The 23,432-nt window shown below is 38.5% G+C and overlaps 1 protein-coding gene across 1 annotated transcript in view; it reads right to left on the reverse strand.

Moving 5' to 3' along the window:
• TRHDE (thyrotropin releasing hormone degrading enzyme) overlaps positions 1-23,432 on the reverse strand; it is a 439,831-nt gene that overhangs the window by 20,909 nt on the left and 395,490 nt on the right. The window lies entirely within an intron of this gene.

Here is a 23,432-nt window from a genome sequence, read left to right on the forward strand (position 1 = left end):
CAAAAGCAAATGCCTAAGAACTAAAAACTTTGAGGTAGAAATTAAAAAATTAAGTACTGGGAAGATTAAAGGCATCTATCTTTAGGAAAAAATTTTTACAGAGTTAAATAGTAATGGTGATGTAATGGGACTAATATTTTAAAACATAGTAAATTTGTACTTTAGTTATTAAATGGAAAATTGTGAAGTAGGCTGGTAAATTAACACAAATAACTAGAAAAATTTCCAAAGTTTTTGCTATGGAAGTTTTCATTGTTGCATTTTTTAAGGTGAAAAATCAGAACATCTAAGAGAGAGGATATATGTATACCTATGGCTGATTCATGTTAAGGTTTGACAGAAAACAACAAAATTCTGTAAAGCAATTATCCTTCAATAAAAAAATAAATTAAAACAAAATAACAGTAAAGAATTTGTTTAAGATATAAATAACAACTAAGAATTACATCATAGATTAATATTGAATGCTATGGTAAAATACTTTATCTAATGTGATGAAATGTATTATTAAAGACAGAGTATTATACATATATTAATATAATATCTCTATGCTAATCTAAAGAAAAATGATAATTTGTATGTTAGAAGAAAGACTGAAAGGATAAATAAGAGAATATTAACATTAGCTTCTGGGATTGGGGATTATAAGTAATTAGAATTTTTAAGTGCACGTATTTCAAATTTAATGATTTAATAACTTTTACAGTTACTTTGGAAATAAATAAGTGTATAATTACATTTATAAAGATAAAATTCTTGGAATAAAATATATTTCAATATAAAAATGCTATTACTAATACATAAAAATAATTATGATGATACAGTTAAAATATATCCCAGGGGAAAATTACACTTACCAAAAGAGAAAAGATCACTTTAAAATAAAATTTTGATGCTTAATCATGATATGGGTTCATCTAAGCAGGTTTTTAGTAGACCTAATTGGACTAGTAACTGTCTTTAGTATTAGGCAAGTCAAGGTCATTGCTTTGGGCTTCACTTTTTACCCTAATTGGACAAAGGCTTTTAAAGTACATGAGTTCTAAGGTCCCTTCCTGCTCTGTTAGTACAAAGCTTATTTTCATTAGTGGTTGTATTAACTTTGAAATGTGCATTTAATTATTTTCAAAGACAATAAAAAAGATTTTTCAAATCACAGCCTCTTCTTTCAGTGGCACTACACATGCCATTGATACAGAGTGGGCCTACCACTTAATTCATTGTAATTAATTTTCAGTTAACTACATCATTTGAAATATCATTTACCTATTCTAACTAAAAATTAAAAGATAGCCATGGTTGAGGCTTCCTCCACCAACATTCTATATCTTGTTCTGTCTTATACTTACAAACACTCTTACTTCTTTCAGGGCACACAGTCCTAGACTTTAAAATATCTGACTGAAAAATAACCTGCATTATCAAAGGCTGACCCTGTCCATTTTGTCTTCTACCCTCATTTCTCATTCTATCTTGATCCCTTGGTCCCTTGGCTGCTGCTAAAAAAGTCATAGTGAATAAAAATTAAAGCTATATAGAAGGAATGTCTGACTTTGCACCTTCTTGTCAGTCTCATCTGGAAAATGGGAATAATAATTCCTTAGAGCATTGTTGCAATGATTAAATGAAATAATGTTTCATTTGATATTCACATGATAATGGTGCATATCAAGAGTTCAGTATGGACTTCAGATAAATATTGTGCATAGCCAAATACAGGGGACATAGAAAATTGTCTACATTCATAGAAAATAGGTATGAACATAGAAAGTAGGTAACAATAACATTCATCATTCTCTTCATCATTTTTATTGCTACTATTATTAAGATGCTGTGGCAACAAATATTCCTATCATTCTCAAATGAGTACTGGACTAAAAAGAAAGCAAAAATAAAAGTTTCAGCCAACCTTGCTAAAAATGAAGGATTAATTATAAAGGTCATGAATGACATACATCTCAGGTTTAAAGCATTACAATAAAATCATATCAGATCAGTTGCTCAGTCGTGTCCGACTCTTTGCAACCCCATGAATCGCAGCACGCCAGGCCTCCCTGTCCATCACAAACTCCTGGAGTTCACCCAAACTCATGTCCATCAAGTTGGTGATGCCATCCAGCCATCTCATCCTCTGTCGTCCCCTTCTCCTCTTGCCCCCAATCCCTCCCAGCATCAGAGTCTTTTCCAATGAGTCAACTCTTCACATGAGGTGGCCAAAGTAGTGGAGTTTCAGCTTCAGCATCATTCCTTCCAAAGAAATCCCAGGGCTGATCTCCTTCAGAATGGACTGGTTGGATGTCTTGCAGTCCAAGGGACTCTCAAGAGTCTTCTCCAACACCACACTTCAAAAGCATCAGTTCTTCGGCGCTCAGCCTTCTTCACAGTCCGACTCTCACATCCATACATGACCACTGGAAAAACCATAGCCTTGACTAGACGAACCTTTGTTGGCAAAGTAATGTCTCTGCTTTTGAATATGCTATCTAGGTTGGTCATAACTTTCCTTCCAAGGAGTAAGCGTCTTTTAATTTCATGGCTGCAGTCACCATCTGCAGAGATTTTGGAGCCCAGAAAAATAAAGTCTGACACTGTTTCCACTGTTTCCCCATCTATTTCCCATGAAGTGGTGGGACCGGATGCCTTGGTCTTCGTTTTCTGAATGTTGAGCTTTAAGCCAACTTTTTCACTCTCCACTTTCACTTTCATCAAGAGGCTTTTGAGTTCCTCTTCACTTTCTGCCATATGGGTGGTGTCATCTGCATATCTGAGGTTATTGATATTTCTCCCAGCAATCTTGATTCCAGTTTGTGTTTCTTCCAGTCCAGCATTTCTCATGATGTACTCTGCATAGAAGTTAAACGAACAGGGTGACAATATACAGCCTTGACAAACTCCTTTTCCTATTTGGAACCAGTCTGTTGTTCCATGTCCAGTTCTAACTGTTGCTTCCTGACCTGCATACAGATTTCTCAAGAGGCAGATCAGGTGGTCTGGTATTCCCATCTCTTTCAGAATTTTCCACAGTTTCTTGTGATCCACACAGTCAAAGGCTTTGGCATAGTCAATAAAGCAGAAATAGATGTTTTTCTGGAACTCTCTTGCTTTTTCCATGATCCAGAGGATGTTGGCAATTTGATCTCTGGTTCCTCTGCCTTTTCTAAAACCAGCTTGAACATCAGGAAGTTCACGGTTCACATATTGCTGAAGCTTGGCTTGGAGAATTTTGAGCATTACTTTACTAGCATGTCACTGTTTTAATTCCACCTACTTGACTGGTATGCGTGTGGGCTAAGTCGCCTCAGTCGTATCCGACTCTTGGCAACCCCATGGACTGTAGCCCGCCATGCCCCTCTGTCCAAGGGATTCTCCAGGCAAGAATACTAGAGTGGGTTTCCATTTCCTCCTCCAGGACATCTTCCCAACCTAGGGATTGAAGCCCCATTTCTTATGTCTCCTGCACTGGCAGGCAGGTTCTTTACCACTAGCGCCACCTATGCTACTGAATCCATACAAAAACCCTGGCAACCCAAGGCCTACAGTTCCTTAGTATCTCTACAAGCCCCCTGGCCGAGAGAGAACAGAATCCCACGCGAAGTACACAGTTGGTGAGGCAGCAACAGTGCTCTCAGGGGTATCCTTCCTACAAGGGGTTGCTCTGTTTCTGAAGAGCCCTCTTACTGGTGCCCACAAGCCTGCCCATTCCCACTAAACACTGAGCACAGCACAAGAAATATCCTTTTTACCTTAAAAAAAGAAAAAAAATAGAGTACGGGCAAACCTGGTGAACTATAGACCAACTGTATTTAAAACCAATACAATATTGTAAAGTAAATAAATCAATAAATAAAAATAAAATAAAATGTGTCCTGAACTGATGTTCAAAACCTCTTCACATTTTCACTTTGCATAGTGTAAAGAAGCATATGCTGATGTTCCTAGTTGAAAGAAAAAGGACTGCTGGGAAGGGGTCAGTCACTTTAACTCAATATCTCGAATGTATCAAAAGTATATTTTAAGATAACTGCACTCCTTTTAAATGGCTTTTATAATTAGAATGAACTTTAAAAGGGACGTTCACTTTGCTTAGGCTGAAATAATAAATATGACATTATATTTTAAACCTTTAAGTTCCTATATATATAAAGTAGCTACTATTTCTATTGGGTGGGAAGGGAAGGGAATGGTGAGAGTCAAGTTTCTGGGCTGTAAGACCATTTTATAAAATATAATTGCAAAAGCACAAAAACAAAAGAAACCAAGTGGCCCAGACACAAGATTAAAAAGAATAGGACTAGAAAGAAGGAGACATCGAATGAAAGGTAGGAAAACACACGAGACATATACAGAGTTGCCAAAAAATTCAGAGTGATGATGACAAAGACTGGCATGACCAAAACCTGCAAAAACGTAAAGCTGAGATTTTTCAATACGTTCTACTGAAAACCCTGCCGCTGCTGCTGCTGCTAAGTCGCTTCAGTCATGTCTGACTGTGCGACCCCATAGACGGCAGCCCACCAGGCTCCTCTGTCCCTGAGATTCTCCAGGCAAGAACACTGGAGTGGGTTTCCATTTCCTTCTCCCACTGAAAACCCTAGAACACAGTTATTTAACATTTCACAACTCAGAACCCTTATGACACCTAGAATCAATTATGCCTATAAGAACTTTAAAAAATCAAACTGGTTTATAACAAATGTAGAAAAATTAAGATATCTATGATGACTCACTTGAAAACTGAGACATAGGCTGTGAGTATAAATAAGTCTAAAAGCATAACATAATTTAAAACTTGAGGTATACAGTTGTAGTACAAGTTGTGAAATGGCTGATAAATTACCCTGTTTATAGATGCCTGTGTTAAAAAGCAGATAAATTGTTTCCTAATTGTTTCCCGGTAATTGCGTGCCTATTATGCGTGGCTTTCCAATGAATCTCCAATCTGCTCTATCCCAATCCTTGAATATTTAAGCTTCTTCTTCACCTAGTTCAGGTCAGAGCACTGTAAATCGAAGTGCCTGGTATGATATGAATTTTAAATATAGGTGGTGTTTTCTGAATCACAATGATTAGCAATAAGTACTCTAGGCTAACTTTTAAGATGGAAGATAATGACAGGAATAATGCATAAGCTCCAACAGCAAAACTATAGCACTGTTCTCATTCAAATCATGATCCAGGCTTGAATGCTTATGAAAACTCCACTGGATCAGCTCCACCTGGAAAACAACTCTTGTTGAGGAATAGTTTATAGCAACAGTCATTGTCTGGAATTCTTCATACAAAGGTTGAAAAGTGCACCAATTTATTGTATCCATCAAAGTACTACATCTGCAAATATATGGCCATGTACAAATGAGGTCTACCTTCATTTCTAATGCGCTGTCAAGGTCACTGTGGTTAATAAGGCTGATTGTCCAGCTTGGGAAGAATCAACTACAGCCATTTAGTTAATTCTTTAAGTGTAACAAGGAAGCTGTCATGAGTAGGCAATAATTAATAAATTTTCCTCACTTGAAAGGTCCCTAACTGAAAGATTTTATTTAGCTAAAGTAAATTTTACTATTGTGTGTGTGTGTGTGTGTGTGTGTGTCTGTGCATTAACCAGAAAGTAAATCTGTACATTTTCATAATTTTAACTGTTAGATTCATTGTATAAGAAAATGTTGTAATTTTTTAAAAATACAGAAATATTCTTATGCCCATTAAATCCTGGATGTTCTATGTTTTCACCGAAATATACTTTGATCCTCCTGTGAAAAAGTAGTAAAATCTGTGATAAACTTTACCTGTCAAAGAATAAAGATTAATTAAAAAATAATTTTTGATAATTAAAATAGTTATAAAGAATCTAGTTTCATTTCTGTAAAAACATACACTTTGAAAGAGTCAACACAATTGTTATGACTTTCTGAAATAACTGAAATGTATGTGTGCACATATACATGTAACTGGCAGGTACTGGTTATAGCATTGTTATTTGTACAAAGAGAAAGAGAAAGAATGCACACTGAATGCTTGCATTATATGCTCATCTCAGATAAAATAAGCAAGATTTGTTTATATATAAAAATAAAAGTCACTTCAATTTTTTAACTTGTTTTTTTTTTATTATAGAAAGAATCTCAAATCACTAGAAAGACAAAAAAAAATGTCTTTCTAAATATTTAGATGTGAAGAGAGCCTGAAACATGAGGATGGGTTCTCTGTTGTGAATTTTAGGGCTATCTTTATTAGTTTATCTTCATGCCATAGGCCACTCTCCTCTTTTTTTTCTTACACAATTAAAAAAATGGTATTCTGAGGAATCATGATATTAATTTTCTCTGAATTTTTGAGGAACAAGAACCTGCCTTCTCAACATCTTCTTTTATTCCTCCATTTCACAATGAATATCTTAAGTAAGAATAGGATGAGGTCAAAGAAAGTTAGAAGTCTTATTTGATACCAGTAGCACTCCTTGAAATCCCATAAAACAGAGAAACACAATCCAAAAAACTGCATGTATCGAGTTTTGATTCCAAGGCAGAGGCTAAAGTTGTGTGTATTAGTTTCCTAAGGCTGCCATAACAAATTGCCTCAAACTTGGTTGCTTAAAATAACAGAAATGTATTTTCTCACAGTTCTTATGGCTAGAAGTCCCAACAAGGTGCCGGCAGGGTGCCTTCTCCTGCGGGTTCTGAGGAATATGCTCCACGCGCCTCTCCTAGCTTCTGGTGGCTCTGCCAACCCTTGTCACCCCTTGGCTTGCAAGTGAATTACTTCCATTTCTGCCTCCATCTTCACATGGATTTTCTTCTGTGTCTCTCTATTCTTTCTCTTCTGCTTCTGATGAGGACACTGAACATGGGACTTAGGGTACACCTTTAATCCATGAAATCTCAGCTCAAAATCATTAATTTAATTATATCTGCAAAAATCTTATTTCCAAATAAGATCACATTCACAGATGGGGTTTAGGATTTAGACATAGCTTTTAGAAGATATGAAGATATCTTTTCAGTCCATGCAAGTATGTGCATGTGTTTTTATTTTTCCTATTATTGCTAAGAAATTACAAGTAGTCAAAGTTCTTTCTCATTTTCAGATATTTTAAGATATGGGTTACACAAAACAATATTTGATACTTAGGAACATCTTTCATTAACATTATCACAATATTGAGTAAACATCATCACACTATGGGGATTCCCTGGTAGCTCAGCTGGTAAAGAATCTGCCTGCAATGCAGGAGACTCTGGTTAAATTCCTGGGTTGGGAAGATCTGTTGGAGAAGGGATAAACTACCCACTCCAGTATCCTTGGGCTTCCCTGGTGGCTCCGCTGGTAAAGAATCTGCCTGCAATGCAGGAGACTCTGGTTAAATTCCTGGGTTGGGAAGATCCCCTGGAGAAGGGAACATCTCCTGGAGAAGGGAACCCACTCCAGTATTCTGGCCTGGACAATTCCAAGGACTGTATACTCCATGGGGTTGCAAACAGTTGGACATGGACTGAATGACTTTCACTATCACACTATTATTAGAAAGACTAACATGAATTATTTTCATTTTGAGATAGAGTAAATTATATGTATAAAAATCAGTCCTAAGTCTTAATTACAAGGGGGAAAATAGAAATGATAATGCTAATAGCAATGCTTATATTGTTTTTGGAAAATATGGAGGAAATTTCTTACTTACAGTGCTTCAAGTAGTTGAAATAAACCTTATAATCAATGAATCTTGAACCCATCAGTATAATCTACTCTGTGTTAGTACATAAGAATGCTTTCAAAGCTGCAAATATTTATGTTGGTGTTTCTGCTCTGGCTTAGTAAATACTGATTACTCTGGTAAGTTTAATCACCATTGCTCCCTGTGTTGCCCATGTAAATCTATATTCACTTAGTACTTATACTGTGATAAACAGTTAGGCAGTTAAAATAGAGCTATTCTACAACTAATTAATACATATCTTTTGACAGACGACACAAGAGTTCAATAGTGTTCTGCCTAAAATTGGTATAATATTAGGCAAACAATGCTAGAATGACAAGAAAATTATTTCTGGCAGAAATGGGGGAAAAGCCAAATAGACTAAAAAGAAGACAAAAAGTTAAGTTAGATGAAGCCATTTTCAAAAGCAGACTCTATAAAAATTAAAATACTTTGAAAAAACACTATTGACTATTTGCCTCTAAGCATGTCCAGTAATATAATTTTTAAAGTAAAATGTCAGGAAAAGCCAAAAGGGTTGGGAAATGGAAAATAAGTGTATGATTATTTCTGCATTTTAAATTAGAATATACAATCATAATGCATTTATATTACAAACTAAATGTGACTATAAGAAAATTAATAGAATCATGCACTTACCAGAGTTATATTAGCTCTCAATGCAATTAAAATCACTGCTACACCAAAAAGTAAATTAAAAGTACATTCTGCAAGGAGGTCATTCAGTCAAATATTCATCTGATGATGAACTGAACTGAGATAACATATATTGAATTCTCCAAATGGTGAGAAAAAGAGTTACTTTCAGTGTGATTCTAGAGAAGCATAAGGAGAAGACAGACTATAAAGTCTTCTACATTTAGTTATTGCCACTCCTTGAGTATACTGTCACCCTGCTTATTTAACTTATACGCAAAGTACATCATGAGAAATGCCAGGCTGGATGAAGCACAAGTTGGAATCAAGACTGCTGGGGGAAATATCAGTAACCTCAGACACATAGATGATACCACCCTTACATTAGAAAGTGAAGATGAACTAAAGAGCCTCTTGATGAAGGTGAAAGAGGAGAGTGAAAAAGCTGACTTAAAACTCAACATTCAAAAAACTAAGATCATGGCATCCAGTCCCATCAGTTCAGTTCAGTTCAGTTCAGTCGCTCAGTCGTGTCCAACTCTTTGCGACTCCATGAATCGCAGCACGCCAGCCTCCCTGTCCATCACCAACTCCTGGAGTTCACTCAGACTCACATCCATCGAGTCGGTGATGCCATCCAGCCATCTCATCCTTTGTCATCCCCTTCTCCTCCTGCCCCCAATTCCTCCCAGCATCAGAGTCTTTTCCAATGAGTCAACTCTTCGCATGAGGTGGCCAAAGTACTGGTGTTTCAGCTTTAGCATCATTCCTTCCAAAGAACACCCAGGGCTGATCTCCTTTAGAATGGACTGGTTGGACCTCCTTGCAATCCAAGGGACTCTCAAGAGTCTTCTCCAACACCACGGTTCAAAAGCATCAATTCTTTGGTGCTCAGCTTTCTTCACAGTCCAACTCTCACATCCATACATGACCACAGGAAAAACCATAGCCTTGACGAGACGCACCTTCAGTTCATGGCAAATAGATGGGGAAACAATGGAAACAGTGAGAGACTTTATTTTCTTGGGCTCCAAAATCACTGCAGATGATGACTGCGGCCATGAATTTAAAAGACAATTGTTCCTTGGAAGAAAAGTCATGACCAACCTAGACAGCATATTAAAAAGCAGAGACATTACTTTGCCAACAAAGGTCCATGTAGTCAAAGCTACAGTTTTTCCAGTGGTCATGTATGGATGTAAGACATGGACCAGAAAGATGGCTGAGCATCGAAGAACTGATGCTTTTGAACTGTGGTGTTGAAGAAGACTCTTGAGAGTCTCCTGGACTGCAAAGAGATCAAACCAGTCAATTCTAAAGGAAATCAACCCTGAATATTCACTGGAAGGACTGATGCTCAAGCTGAAGCTCCAATACTTTGGTCACCTGGTGCAAAGAGCTGACTCATTGGAAAAGACCCTGATGCTGGGAAAGACTGAAGGCAAGAGGAGAAGGGGACAAAAGAGGATGAGATGGTTGGATGGAATCACTGCCTCAATGGACATGAGTTTGAGCAAGTTCTGGGAGATGGTGAAGGACAGGGAAGCCTAGCATGTTCATGGGGTCGCAGAGTCAGACATGACTGAGTGACAGAACAACAAATTAATTTTAATGCATGATTTCTCCTTATACAGAAAGTCAGGCGGTCATGATTGATTACTAGTTATGTAAAAGATTTCCAGTTTGACAAAGGAATTCACAATTGGATCAATTCAGATAGCAAGTCTACTTGCTACATTTCATATATTGCTTCTCTTCTCCATAGTTTATCAGTACATTTCTATTTGTTAATATATTTTTATCTTAGCAGAAAAATCTCCTTCTTAAGTTTTGATGATGGAGCTTAATCAATTAACTGGAATTTTTGCTTTTTTCAGGAAATAGAAACAAAACTAACTGATTAACTAAAAATGAAATTATAACGCTACCAGAGGATGTTCTTGGGTCAGTATAGATTCTGCACAATCAGCTAAATTTTTCACAGTACCAAGACTTCAATCTTGATAAATTACTTTGAGGAAGAAGGCTATATTTTAAGATGACTTAAAAAAATGATTGGACTATAGTTGATTTACAATTTTGTATTCGTTTCTGTACAGCAAAGTTGATCAGCTGTACATATACATATATCCAGTCATTTTAGATTCTTTTCCCATATAGGTCATTAACACGTATTGAGAAGAGTTCCTGGATAAAGTCACAGATACAGAAAACAAACTTACAGTTACCAGGGGCGAAAGGGTGGAGAGAGGGATAAATTTGGAGACTGGGGTTGACATATACACACTACTATCTATAAAATAGATAATAAGGAAGGCCATTTTTATACACGGTTCCTTCCTCTTAACATCTTTCCCTCTTTGCCTACTGAGTGTGTATCTTTCCTGCAGGCCTCAGGTCAATTGTCACTCTGCAGGAATGTCAGCCTTACTGATGGGTCATATTGTTCCTGTCTTATAAATCTCCCTCTGGTTCTCAATACACTAAAATTATACAGTATTTGTATGACATCTGATTAGTCTCAGTCTATCCCACTGGACTGTCAACTTCAGGAAAGAAGAAACTGTCCTTTAGCTCATCACTGAATACCAGTGCCTTTTAGCCCAATGCCTGGGATATGGTAGAGACTCAGGGTATGTTTGGTACATGAATAAAATGCTGCTACTGCTGCTAAGTCTCTTCAGTTGTGTCCAACTCTGTGTGACCCCATGGACGGCAGCCCACCAGGCTCCCCCATCCCTGGGATTCTCCAGGCAAGAACACTGGAGTGGGTTGCCATTTCCTTCTCCAATGCATGAAAGTGAAAGATGAAAGTGAAGTCGCTCGGTCGTGTCCGACTCTTAGCGACCCCATGGACTGCAACCTACCAGGCTCCTCCACCCATGGGATTTTCCAGGCAAGAGTATTGGAGTGGGGTGCCATTGCCTTCTCCGATAAAATGCTGACAGAGTCTGAATTAATATTGATTAAACACATTAAGTAGATATTACTGTGGAAGACATACTACTTTATTTTAGAAATCAAGATGAAAGTTAAAAACTTTCAAACTTTCAAGTTATGATCCAGGTATTCCATTATTCAAATGTGACTTGTGAACTTGACTTTGTAATTTTGCATTGATCACAGTGACGGATGCAGCATATTTAAGATTTTATGTTTTAACTTTGAAAAACTACTGAGGAATAAATTAATAAAAAGACATCAATGATGGCAATAATTTTGATGATAATTGTGAATTATTCCAGAGGTTCCCACAACACTTTTTGCTTTAAAGATTATCTTTGTTGGATTTATGCAAAAACAATTCATAATAAAGTAACCGGCCACAATTACTAAAATATAAAATTCCTAGAACATAAAGGTAATAGAAGGAAAGTATTTATCCTTTAAAGGATCACAGCAAACTATGAAGAAGGCAATGGCAACCCACTCCCCGAAAATCCCATGGACGGAGGAGCCTGGTAGGCTGCAGTCCATGGGGTCGCAAAGAGTCGGACACGACTGAGCGACTTCACTTTCACTTTTCACTTTCATGCATTGGAGGAGGAAATGGCAACCCACTGCAGTGTTCTTGCCTGGAGAATCCCAGGGACGGGGGAGCCTGGTGGGCTGCTGTCTATGGGGTCTCACAGAGTCGGACACGACTGAAGCGACTTAGCAGCAGCAGCAGCATGGAAAATTCTTAAAAGAGATAGGAATACCAGAGCACCTTATGTGTCTCCTTAGATATCTGGATGCAAGTCAAGAAGCAACAGTTAGAACCGGACATGGAACAACAGATTGGCTCAAAACTGGGAAAGGAGGATGTCAAGGTTGTATATTGTGACCTTGCTTATTTAACTTATATGCAGAGTACGAAATACTCTGCATATAAGTTACATCATGCAAAATGCTGGGCCAGATGACTCATAAACTGGAATCAAGACTGCCAGGGAGAAATATCAACAACCTCAGATATGAAGATGGCACCACCCTTATGGAAGAAATCGAAGAGGAACTAAAGAGCCTCTTGATGAAAGAGGAGAGTGAAAAAGCTGGCTTAAAACTGAACATTCAAAAGACTAAGATCATGGTATCCAGTCCCATCTCTTCATGGCAAATAGATGTGGAAAAAGTGGAAACAGTGATAAATTTTTTTTTCTTGGGCTCCTAAATCACTGTGGAGGGTGACAGCAGCCATGAAATTAAAAGATGCTTGCTCCTTGAAATGAAAGCAATGACAAATATAGACAGTATGTTAAAAAATAGAGACATCACTTTGCCAACAAAGGTCCATATAGTCAAAGCTATGGCTTTTCCAGTAATTCATGTACTGATGTGAGGGCTGGACCAGAAAGAAGACTGAGCACCTAAGAATTGCTGTTTTCAAATTGTGGTGCTGCATATGTTGAATCTAGAAAAATGGTTCTGAAGAATTTATTTACAGGGTAGCACTGGAGAAATGGACATAGAAAATAGACTTATGGACATGGGGAGAGAGGAGCAGAGGGTGAGATGTATGGAACAAATAACATGGAAACTTACATCACCATATGTAAAATAGATAGCCAACAAGAATTTTCTGTATGGCTCAGGAAACTCAAACAGGGGCTCTGTATCAACCTAGAGGGGTGGGATGGGGAGGGAGAGCAGAGGGAGGTTCAAAAGGGAGGGGATATATGTATACCTATATACATATATATGACAGTGTCAGACTTTATTTTTGGGGGCTCCAAAATCACTGCAGATGGTGACTGCAGCCATGAAATTAAAAGACACTTACTCCTTGGAAGGAAAGTTATAACCAACCTAGATAGCATATTAAAAAGCAGAGACATTATTTTGCCAACAAAGGTCTGTCTAGTCAAGGCTATGGTTTTTCCATTGGTCATGTATGGATGTGAGAGTTGGACTGTGAAAAAAGCTGAGCACTGAAGAATTGATGCTTTTGAACTGTGGTGTTGGAGAAGACTCTTGAGAGTGCCTTGGACTGCAAGGAGATCCAACCAGTCCATTCTAAAGGAGATCAGTCCTGGGTGTTCATTGGAAGGACTGATGCTGAAGCTGAAACTCCAGTACTTTGGCCACCTCATGCGAAGAGCTGACTCACTGAAAAAGACCCTGATGCTGGGAGGGATTGGGGGCAGGAGGAGAAGGGGACGACAGAGGATGAGATGGCTGGATGGCATCACTGACTCGATGGACGTGAGTTTGAGTGAACTCACCAGGAGTTGGTGATGGACAGGGAGGCCTGGCGTGCTGTGATTCATGGAGTCACAAAGAGTCAGACACGACTGAGTGACTGAACCGAACTGAACTGATGGCTGATTCATGTTGAGGTTTGACAGAAAACAAAATTCTGTAAAGCAATTGTCCTTCAATAAAAAAATAAATTAAAAAAAATTGTGGTGCTGGAGAAGACTCTTGAGAGTGCCTTGGACAGCAAGGAGATCAAACCACTCAGTCCTGAAGGAAATCAATCTTGAATACTCTTTAGAAGGATTGATGCTGAAGCTCCAATACTTTGGCCACCTGATACAAAGAGCCGACTTGTTGGAAAAGTCCCTGATGCTGGAAAAGATTGAGGGCAAGTGGAGAAGGATGTGACAGAGGATGAGATGGTTGGAAGGTTCATGGACTTATTTGGACACGAGTTTGAGCAAAACTCCACGAGATAGTGAAAGACAAGGAAGCCTGGTGTGCTGCAATCCATAGGGTCACAAAGAGTCAAACAGGATATAACAAGTGAACAGCAAAGATAAAAGTAAACAAAAGTACATGCTCTCAAGTTTTGGATTAAGCAAAGGGAAAACTAACTGAAAGTACTTTTTAAATCTACACTACAAACATTCTAGTAGCTAATTCATTATATTATATATATATATATATAATATATATATGTATATAATTCATTATATTCTTCTTCTCACCTCAAAGGACTAGTCTGTTATAAAAAAAAAAAAAAAAGATTAAGGAAGGAAATCACACCCATAGTGCATGAAGTCCTCTATTAACAGTATCTCAACTCTGCACAGTGTGAAATAAATAACTAGCCAAATAAATTACACATAGGATGCTCATGTACAAGTAAAAATGCGAATGACTGAAAACACAGGTCAATCAGTTTGAAGTTTCTTAATATAATACACTGGGACTATAACTGCCTTTTGTAGCATACTTCCTAAATTCTTAGAAATTAAAAATGAAATAATTTCTGATATTTTAACCCCCAAAAAAAACAGATATTATGCCAGATATTGGTTAGGAGGTAAAGAAATACACTACTTGTAAAAGCAGTATTGGCTAACACTGAAAGAGGATGTTGTGAGTCAAATATTTGAAACATGAGACAATCATAAAAGTATTTTAAAAATTATTTTAGATATAAAATACCTATTTTATAATGCAAGGTAGAGGCAATTAGTTGCATTTTTGATGGAGATGAGTTAAAGTAAAACTAAAAATTATATAAGGTCCCTTGGGGACATCTACAAGAAAAAGTATATAGTTCTTAGATTATATACCATTTTTACATATCTATATTTACAGATATATATGCATGTTTGTACAGCCAGTCATGTCCGACTCTTTGCAGCCCCATCGACTGTAACCTGCCAGGCTCCTCTGTCTGTGGAATTTTACAGCAAGAATACTGGAGTACGTTGCCATTTCCTACCTCGGAGGATCTTCCTGACACTGGGATCAAATCTGAGTCTTTCGTGTCTCCTGCATTAGCAGGAGGATTCTTTACCACTGTTTAAATAGATGCAACTTTAAAAATTTATAGTGGAAAGGATTAATAGTAAGTGAAAAATACACGAAAATTGGCAGAGGAAATAAAACAACTTTTAGAATACACCGTAAATATTCATCCTCAGGGGCCTCAACACATGTGTGAATTACACCCAGCTACTCCATGCTGTGATTTCCTAAGTCTTGGCCTTGAACGCCCTTCTCATGTTCTCTCCCTAGACAACTTCATCTACTTCTCGTCCATTCCATTCCTTCCTACATCCTAGTGCAGGTGTCCTCAGAATGACGTGTTCATAACTCTAGGCATAAAGGGAGACTTTTCAAGGAGTACCTAAGGATAATTCCCTGGGCTTCCCTGGTGGCTCAGATGGTAAAGAACCTGCCTGCCATGCAGGAGACCCAGGTTCGATCCCTGGGTTGCTAAGATCTCCTGGAGAAGAGAATGGCAACCCACTCCAGTGCTCTCGCCTGGAGAATCCCATGGACAGAGGAGCCTGGTGGGCTACAGTCCGTGGAATTGCAAAGAGTTGGACATGACTGAGTGACTAACACACACGTGGCAATCCATTTCTGTACTCTAAACTCTTAAATGGATATTTCTCTTCTCATAAAAAGCCTTCTCCCACTTTCTCTCACTTTCCAGAAGAGAGGCATATTTCTCATTCACTCATCTTGTGTCTTCTGAGGGTGCATTTTATTACAGTACCAAATAAAGAGAAAATTTTACATATTGTAATGATTCTGTGAAGTATTTAATTTGTGACATTTGTTAGCACAGTATTACGAAGAAGGCAATGGCACCCCACTCCAGTACTCTTGCCTGGAAAATCCCATGGACAGAGGAGCCTGGTAGGCTGCAGTCCATGGGGTCGCTAAGAGCCAGACACGTCTGAGCGACTTCACTTTCACTTTCACTTTTCACTTTCATGCATTGGAGAAGGAAATGGCAACCCACTCCAGTGTTCTTGCCTGGAGAATCCCAGGGACGGGGGAGCCTGGTGGGCTGCCGTCTATGGGGTCGCACAGAGTCAGACACGACTGAAGCGAGCTAACAGCAACAGTGTTTAGTAAATAAGTAATCATATTTTTAAATGGCTAATGATGAGTATAAAATAGCTATGGTATCTCAGATCCACTGGAGACATTTAAAAGCCTGAAAAGAATTTTACTGAAAAAAAATGTCTATTTTTACAATATGCTGGAATTTACAATCATTTAAATGTATGATGGAGAGTTTTGGATATAGACTTAAAATGCCATTTTAGGCAGTTCATATGCATAAAAGTTTGAGCCCAAGGGATTATTTTCATCAGTTGTCATCATCGCCTTCCTTTCTCTTATTTTTTCTATCCAAACATTCATTAACACCTGTCAATTTCCTTCCTCAGTCATGTTCAAATATGCTCTGTCTCTTCATCTCCAGCCCCAGTGATCATCAGGGTTGGAAGTTCTCCCTGCTCTCCCTGCTCTGGTCACATTTCCACAGGACTGGTCAAATTTTCTCAGGGCATCACACACCTAAGTTTCATCTTTAGCTTTGTGTGATTATTTTGAACAATGTCTGCCTCCTTCCTACACTCCCCTCCTTGCCCCTGCATTCATCTTTAGTGCAGATAAGGGTGCAGATCACGTATTCTCAATGCCAGTCAGGTAATAGGGGCTGGCACTTCTTGAATGAAGGGATGCTTCCTTCAAATTGTCTAGCACAGTGCCTGATACATGCTTGTTAAGTACATCAATAAATGAACATATGCTCCCTTTAACTATGCAATCAAAAGAGAACCCAAACTGGACATGTTGTGAGGAAACTATGATTTATGTTCAAGCACAGTGAGTGTGAAATTTTGGACTGTTGGACTTGAAGGAAGCACTAGAGATTTAGATACAATGCCCTCCCTGGGTTGAAAATTTGGAGACATTGACAGACTTGTCTGAACCCACAGCTGCCTACTGACAAATTAGGAGCAAACCTGATTCCTCACCCCCACTCACTGGAGGTTTGGGGAACCCTGCCTCTCCCACTACTCCATACAGACTCTGAGCTGTGTTCCTAGTTTGCAACAGGACTACGCTGGTAACCGACCACTAGAATGGCAGGACTGGCTGGCAGGAAAACGTACAGCAGGCCAATGAGTAGTGGAAAGAATACAAAAAAGAGTGTAAAGAGCAGAGGGAATAGGACCATAATAACGTGAAAACATGGCCAATAACTTAGGATCTATGTTTTCAGGGAAGAAAACATGAGGTTTCTGAACCAAATACCTAAAAACTATAATGGAAAGAGCCCTTTGTCCTGCCACTTTTATGCTCTCACAAGTTCAACAATTATTGATGGGCTAAGAGCAGACAAAAGGAAAGGAGCTTAACTGGAGCTCTTTACACTATGAGATTAAACAACAGCTATGACTGAGGGAGGGGCATGTACCAAAACAGCACCTGATTAAGGGGAGGGAGGAAACAGAGGCCAAGACAGGCAGTGGGGAGAGGGGCAAATGTCCCCCTGCTCTTGATTTAGAACCTCTATGGTAATGTTTTATTTTTTATGTTACAAGTCACATCCTTACATCCTCAAAATTTATAGAAAGTTAAGTCTAATATTGAAGGCATTCTATAAATGTCTTATCCTGTTCTGTTCCACACTGTTCCTATTTTCTCCATCTCAAATTCACACCACCCATTACACTGCTGCTGCGTGTCCGACTCTGTGCAACCCCGTAGACGGCAGCCCACCAGGCTCCCCCGTCCCTGGGATTCTCCAGGCAAGAACACTGGAGTGGGTTGCCATTTCCTTCTCCAATTTAGGAAAGTGAAAAGTGAAAGCGAAGTCACTCAGTCGTGTCCGACTCTTCGCTACCCCATGGGCTGCAGCCTACCAGGCTCCTCTGTCCATGGGGTTTTCCAGGCAAGAGCACTGGAGTGGGGTGCCATTGCCTTCTCCAACCCATTACACAGGGGTGGTCAAAATAAAATAAATAAATTTAAATTAAAAAAAAAATTTTTAAAGCTAAAAAAAAAATAAGTAGAAGCCAACTTCAGAGATGCTGAATGTTGTATAATTTCTTACAAGGGTCAGGTCCTATATAGGCATTTTTTTATATAATCCTCACTACCTGTTTGGTTGTTAGTAGTCTTGCCACTTTTCAGATGATGTACCAAGTGATTTTCCTAAGTTTACTTAGTCAAATGGCTGCAATTTGATCACAGTGTCTTTGACTCTGAAGACCATAACCAATCCTAATACCAGTGGTTCCCAAAGTGTGTGCCACAGATAAGCAGCCTCAGCATCTTTAATAATACAGAAAATTATTAAATTATTAGCAAGTCACATTCTTGGGCCCCATCTCACCCAAGAATCAGAGCTCTGAGGGGGCTTTTTAACTAGTCTAGTTAACTAGACTAGTTTAACTAGTCTCCCCAGTGACTCTTGTGCACAGAAAAAACTGGCTTTCTTGGGTATCCTTTTTTGTTTTTCTTTGTTTTTTTTTTTTTTTTTTTTTTATCGTTTTTGAACAAACATCTGTTACTGATATATGGAAATTCGATATACCACCACAGAATTTTAGGCTGTAGGGTAGAAGATAGGCTTTGGATGGAAGCCCAGATCTCTCCCCCAACCCCATCTATTGCTGTATACTCTTGGCAAGTTACATTTAACCTTTGTAAGTTTTGGATTTCTCTTTGTAAAAGGAAAATAAAAAATAAAAAATCATATACCAAAAACACTTAGACCAATGCCTGGAATGTAATAAATACTCAATAAAGTAGATATAATTTTCATTATTATTATCATCAGTAAGGGCAACAATATTAAGCTTATGTATTATGTATGCTGCAAAGCTCCACAGAGGCTCCCCTACTTACAATTTTTGTTATAAAATGACCTTATTTTTTTCAATTTCAAATGAATTCACAGTAAATTTTAATTCAGTAAGCAGTTTTACTTTCCCACAATGTACAAGGTCTTCTGCTGTTTTAGGGTATTTTTTAAGTAGATTATCGATTTGTTGTTGTCGTTTAGTCTCTAAGTCATGTCTGACACTTTGCAACCCCAAGAACCCACCAGGATCCTCTGTCCATAGGATTTCCCAAGCAAAAGTACTGGAGTGGGTTGCCATTTCCTTTTTCAGGGGACCTCCCCAACACAGGGATTGAACCTGCATCTCCTTCATTGCAGGTGAATTCTTTACTACTGAGCCACCAGGGAAGCCCAGAGTATTGATACCAGTTATCAATTTATGTTAGGGAATGGATATCACTTCTGATTACTTTTTAAAAATTAACCATTTAAAATCTTTACCCTGTCTTGGCTTAAAGCTTTATTGGAATATATATATATACACACACACACACACACACACACACACACACACACACACTGGTATACATAAAATGGATAACTAATAAGGACCTACCAAATAGCACATGGAATTCTACTCAGTACTCTATAGACCTATATGGGAATAGAATCTAAAAGAGTGGATATATGCAGATGTATGTGGTGTTGGAGAAGACTCTTGAGAGTCCCTTGGACTGCAAGGAGATCCAACCAGTCCATCCTAAAGGAGATCAGTCCTGGGTGTTCATTGGAAGGACTGATGCTGCAGCTGAAACTCCAATACTTTGGCCACCTGATGGGAAGAACTGACTCATTGGAAAAGACCCTGATGCTGGGAAAGATTGAAGGCAGGAGGAGAAGGGGATGACAGAGGATGAGATGGTTGCATGGCATCACCGACTCCGGGAGTTGGTGATGGACAGGGAAGCCTGGTGTACTGCAGTCCATGGGGTCGCAAAGAGTCAGACACAACTGAGCCGACTGAACAGAACTCAACTGATTCACTTTGCTGTACACCTGAAACTAATATAACATTGTAAATCAATTCCAAAAATTTTTTTAAAAAAGAAAAAAATGTATCTTTTAATATTATTTGAGAAAGACATTAACACAAAATTAAGAGGCTGTGTTATCATGGACACATTTAATTTCAGGTTACATGTTTATTCAAAGAAAATCCCACACTGATATGTTGAGATCCCTATGTAGTTAACTGTATAATCTCAAAAGTGTTTCAATACAGAGGTTTTCAGATAATAATTCATTTAGAGTAAAAAATATATCTCTTCTATTTTACTCAGTGAAGTTCATGCCAATCATTTCTTATTTATTTCCACCCAGCAGTGAAAGAAACCAATTTCTGTCCTTTTTATTATGTTTTTTATTCATACAAAAAAGCTATCATCTTTTGTGAGTCTTTTTTTTAGAGTGAAATTCTCAGTTCTCGTGACCTCCTCTCATAGCTGGTGTTTCCTCAATCTTTTTTATCATTTGTATTGTTCTCTCCCGAATGCTTGGTGATTTGTCCCTTTTCTGAAATGTGGCATTCTGCTGAACTTAGTCCTCAAACCACAGCCTAACAAGACCTGAACACAGCTCAGTCTGTCTATATGCATGACATCACCATTACAATTCAGCACACTGTAGCATTTGAATATTTTAAGAGATCAGAATGTTGACTCATTCAACGTATCATCCACTGTAATTCTTGAATTTTTCTAACTTCTGCTACCACCTCTAGCCTTTCATTGCACTTTTTGGATCCATTAGCCAGCCTTGCACCAACTTTCCATTCTGTTTTCCAGTGCCACTAATTTGACCTATCTCCCTGGTGTATCAGGACCAGGCTGTATAGTAACAAGCAGCCCAGATCTTTGCAACTGCTGCTTCTTCCAGGACTCCTTGTCCTTTAGATTTATTAGCACAAATATATAGCATCTCGCTGATCAAAATTTTTTAGTATGTTATGATGTTACCTTGTGGATCAGACAGTAAATAATCTGCCTGCAATGCAGGAGACCCATGTTCAATCCCTGGGTTGGAAAGATCCCCTAGAGAGGGAGTGACAACCCACTCCAGTATTCTTGCCAGGGAAATCCCATGGACTGAGGAGCCTGGTGGGCTACAGTCCATGGGGTCGCAAAGAGTCAGACATGATGGAGCGACTAACACTTTCACTTTAACATTACCTTTGGAGAGTCTTTTAAGATGATTTTTAAGGTTCCAATTAAACAAAAACAAGCAAACAAAACTGGTCTGTTACTTCAGGCACATTTAAAAAGAAACCTAACCCTCCCCTTAATTGACTCAATTTAAGAAAGTTAAACTCAGCACCAATTACAGGGTGCATTATTGTTTTATTAAGTACAGATGAAACCTCTGATGTCACACACAGCCAGCCCCGTGAGCATCATGTGCACCTCCCGCAGGAGGTCACTTGTGTATGCTGGGGCATGTCATTTGGCTGGCTGGTTGAGTATTTCTTAGTAAACACAGAGTTAGTTTCACTTAGCAGGTTTACTTGCCCAGTCACAAAAAGAAGCAAAACAGGACCATGTAAAAACGATGAAGGAAATAACAAAAGAAACTTAAAAGAATTAGGCCCAAATTTAACTATTGTACCACAAATAAGCAGAATAGTTATAAGAACTGAAATGAGCTGACACTTTCATTTATAAGGGGTTTATGGAAGTAACAGAGGGTTCAAACTCACAAGTGAAAAACTGTTGTACTCTTTTAAAATTAAACATCAACCCATGCACCTCCCTTCTGTTTGGGACCCCTACCCTCCCCTTCACATTCTCACACACACCCAGCCCTGCCTCACGCAGCCCGGTCGTCTAGGTCCCACTCACTCTTCATAAGGCAGAACACAGGGTCTCCCAGGCAGCAACCTCCCTCTTCTGCGGGTTCACACACTGTCTTATGCTTGGTTCTTGCTTCAAAGTACTACTATTTGTTTACAGAGCTGTATCTCCTATGAATTTTGAGCTTTACCTCTTCTCTTTGTTTTTTGGTTACCAGCTGCTACTGCTGCTGCTGCTGCTGCTAAGTCACTTCAGTCGTGTCCAACTCTGTGTGACACCATAGACGGCAGCCCACCAGGCTCCCGCGTTCCTGGGATTCTCCAGGCAAGAACACTGGAGTGGGTTGCCATTTCCTTCTCCAATGCGTGAAAGTGAAAACTAAAAGTGAAGTTGCTCAGTCGTGTCCGACTCTTTGCAACCCCATGGACTGCAGCCTACCAGGCTCCCCCGTCCCTGGGATTTTCCAGGCAAGAACACTGGAGTGGGTTGCCATTTCCTTCTCCAACACATGAAAGTGAAAGCTGCTACTGAGAATTGCTCAATAAAATTTCATTAAATAAATGAATTATTTTAAAGATACAATTTTCCCGATAGTTATATTTTTAAAGGTAGAAAATGATATCATGTTTGAATACTCCTTAGAGAAATTATGGTAATACAAAGGTATAAGTTCAGTTCTAATAAAATAGTAAGAATGTAGGTAAGTATGAGTAAATTCATGAAAGGGTTCAAAAACAGCTATCAGTTCTGAGAAAAAGCACATGTCTATAGCCAAAGAAGGGGCTTTCCAGGTGGAGCTAGTGGTAAAGAACATGCCTTGCAATGCAGGAGAAGGGACAGACATGCTTTTGATTCCTTAGTCTGGAAAATCCTCTGGAGGAGGAAATGGCAACTTATTCCATTATTCTTGCCTGGGAAGACTTGGACAGAGGAGCCTGGTACGACTGAAGCAATTTAGCACATTTAAGTCAAATTGCCAAATAAAACAATCAAAGAATCAAAACAAAAAAACAAGGGGGCGGAAAGTTGAGACCACAATTGTCAAAGAGTATATTTCACTTTTTTTCCTTGAATGTATATATGATTAAATATCTTGATCACATTTTGGATGTATTGATTTTGGATAAATGTTTAAAGTTTTCATAGCCCAATTACATGTGATAGAATTGAAGGGGGTGGTAAAAAAACAGGAAAAGTTTTTTAAATAACATTTTAAGACTAATATAAAAGGTTTTAGAGGACTTAGCAAAAAGGATAAGTTTTAAAAAATGAAGATGTTTTAGTTCTAGAGAAGAGTGATAAGGAATTTAATCACTATCTTCTAGTATATGATGGTTCCATTGAGAGATGATAGTAATAAAATATTTTCCTTCTTAGCTCAGTGTACGGTCAAAAAGGATTAACTTAAAAAGAAAAGAGGAAAACTCTAGAGAAGGTGAGAGATTATGACTAATTACTAAGAAATGCAGTGAAAGATTTCCCTCACAAACTTTTAAAGCAGGAGAGCTACATTTTGATCTGGAGTCAGACATAAGTTTAAACCTAAACAACTCTCAGCAAGACAAATACCATTTTGTTCCGTAAACAAATTATACTCTCTGTGGTTCTCAATGTTCTTCTACAACAAGTCTCCTTCTGTTGCCCACGGGGCTGTCTCAGCCACTGACACCAGGAACAAGCCCCCTGAAGCATGTAAAATAGAATCTTC

The sequence above is a fragment of the Bubalus bubalis genome, chromosome 4 (genome assembly GCF_019923935.1).
Source record: "Bubalus bubalis isolate 160015118507 breed Murrah chromosome 4, NDDB_SH_1, whole genome shotgun sequence".
NCBI lineage: Eukaryota > Metazoa > Chordata > Mammalia > Artiodactyla > Bovidae > Bubalus > Bubalus bubalis.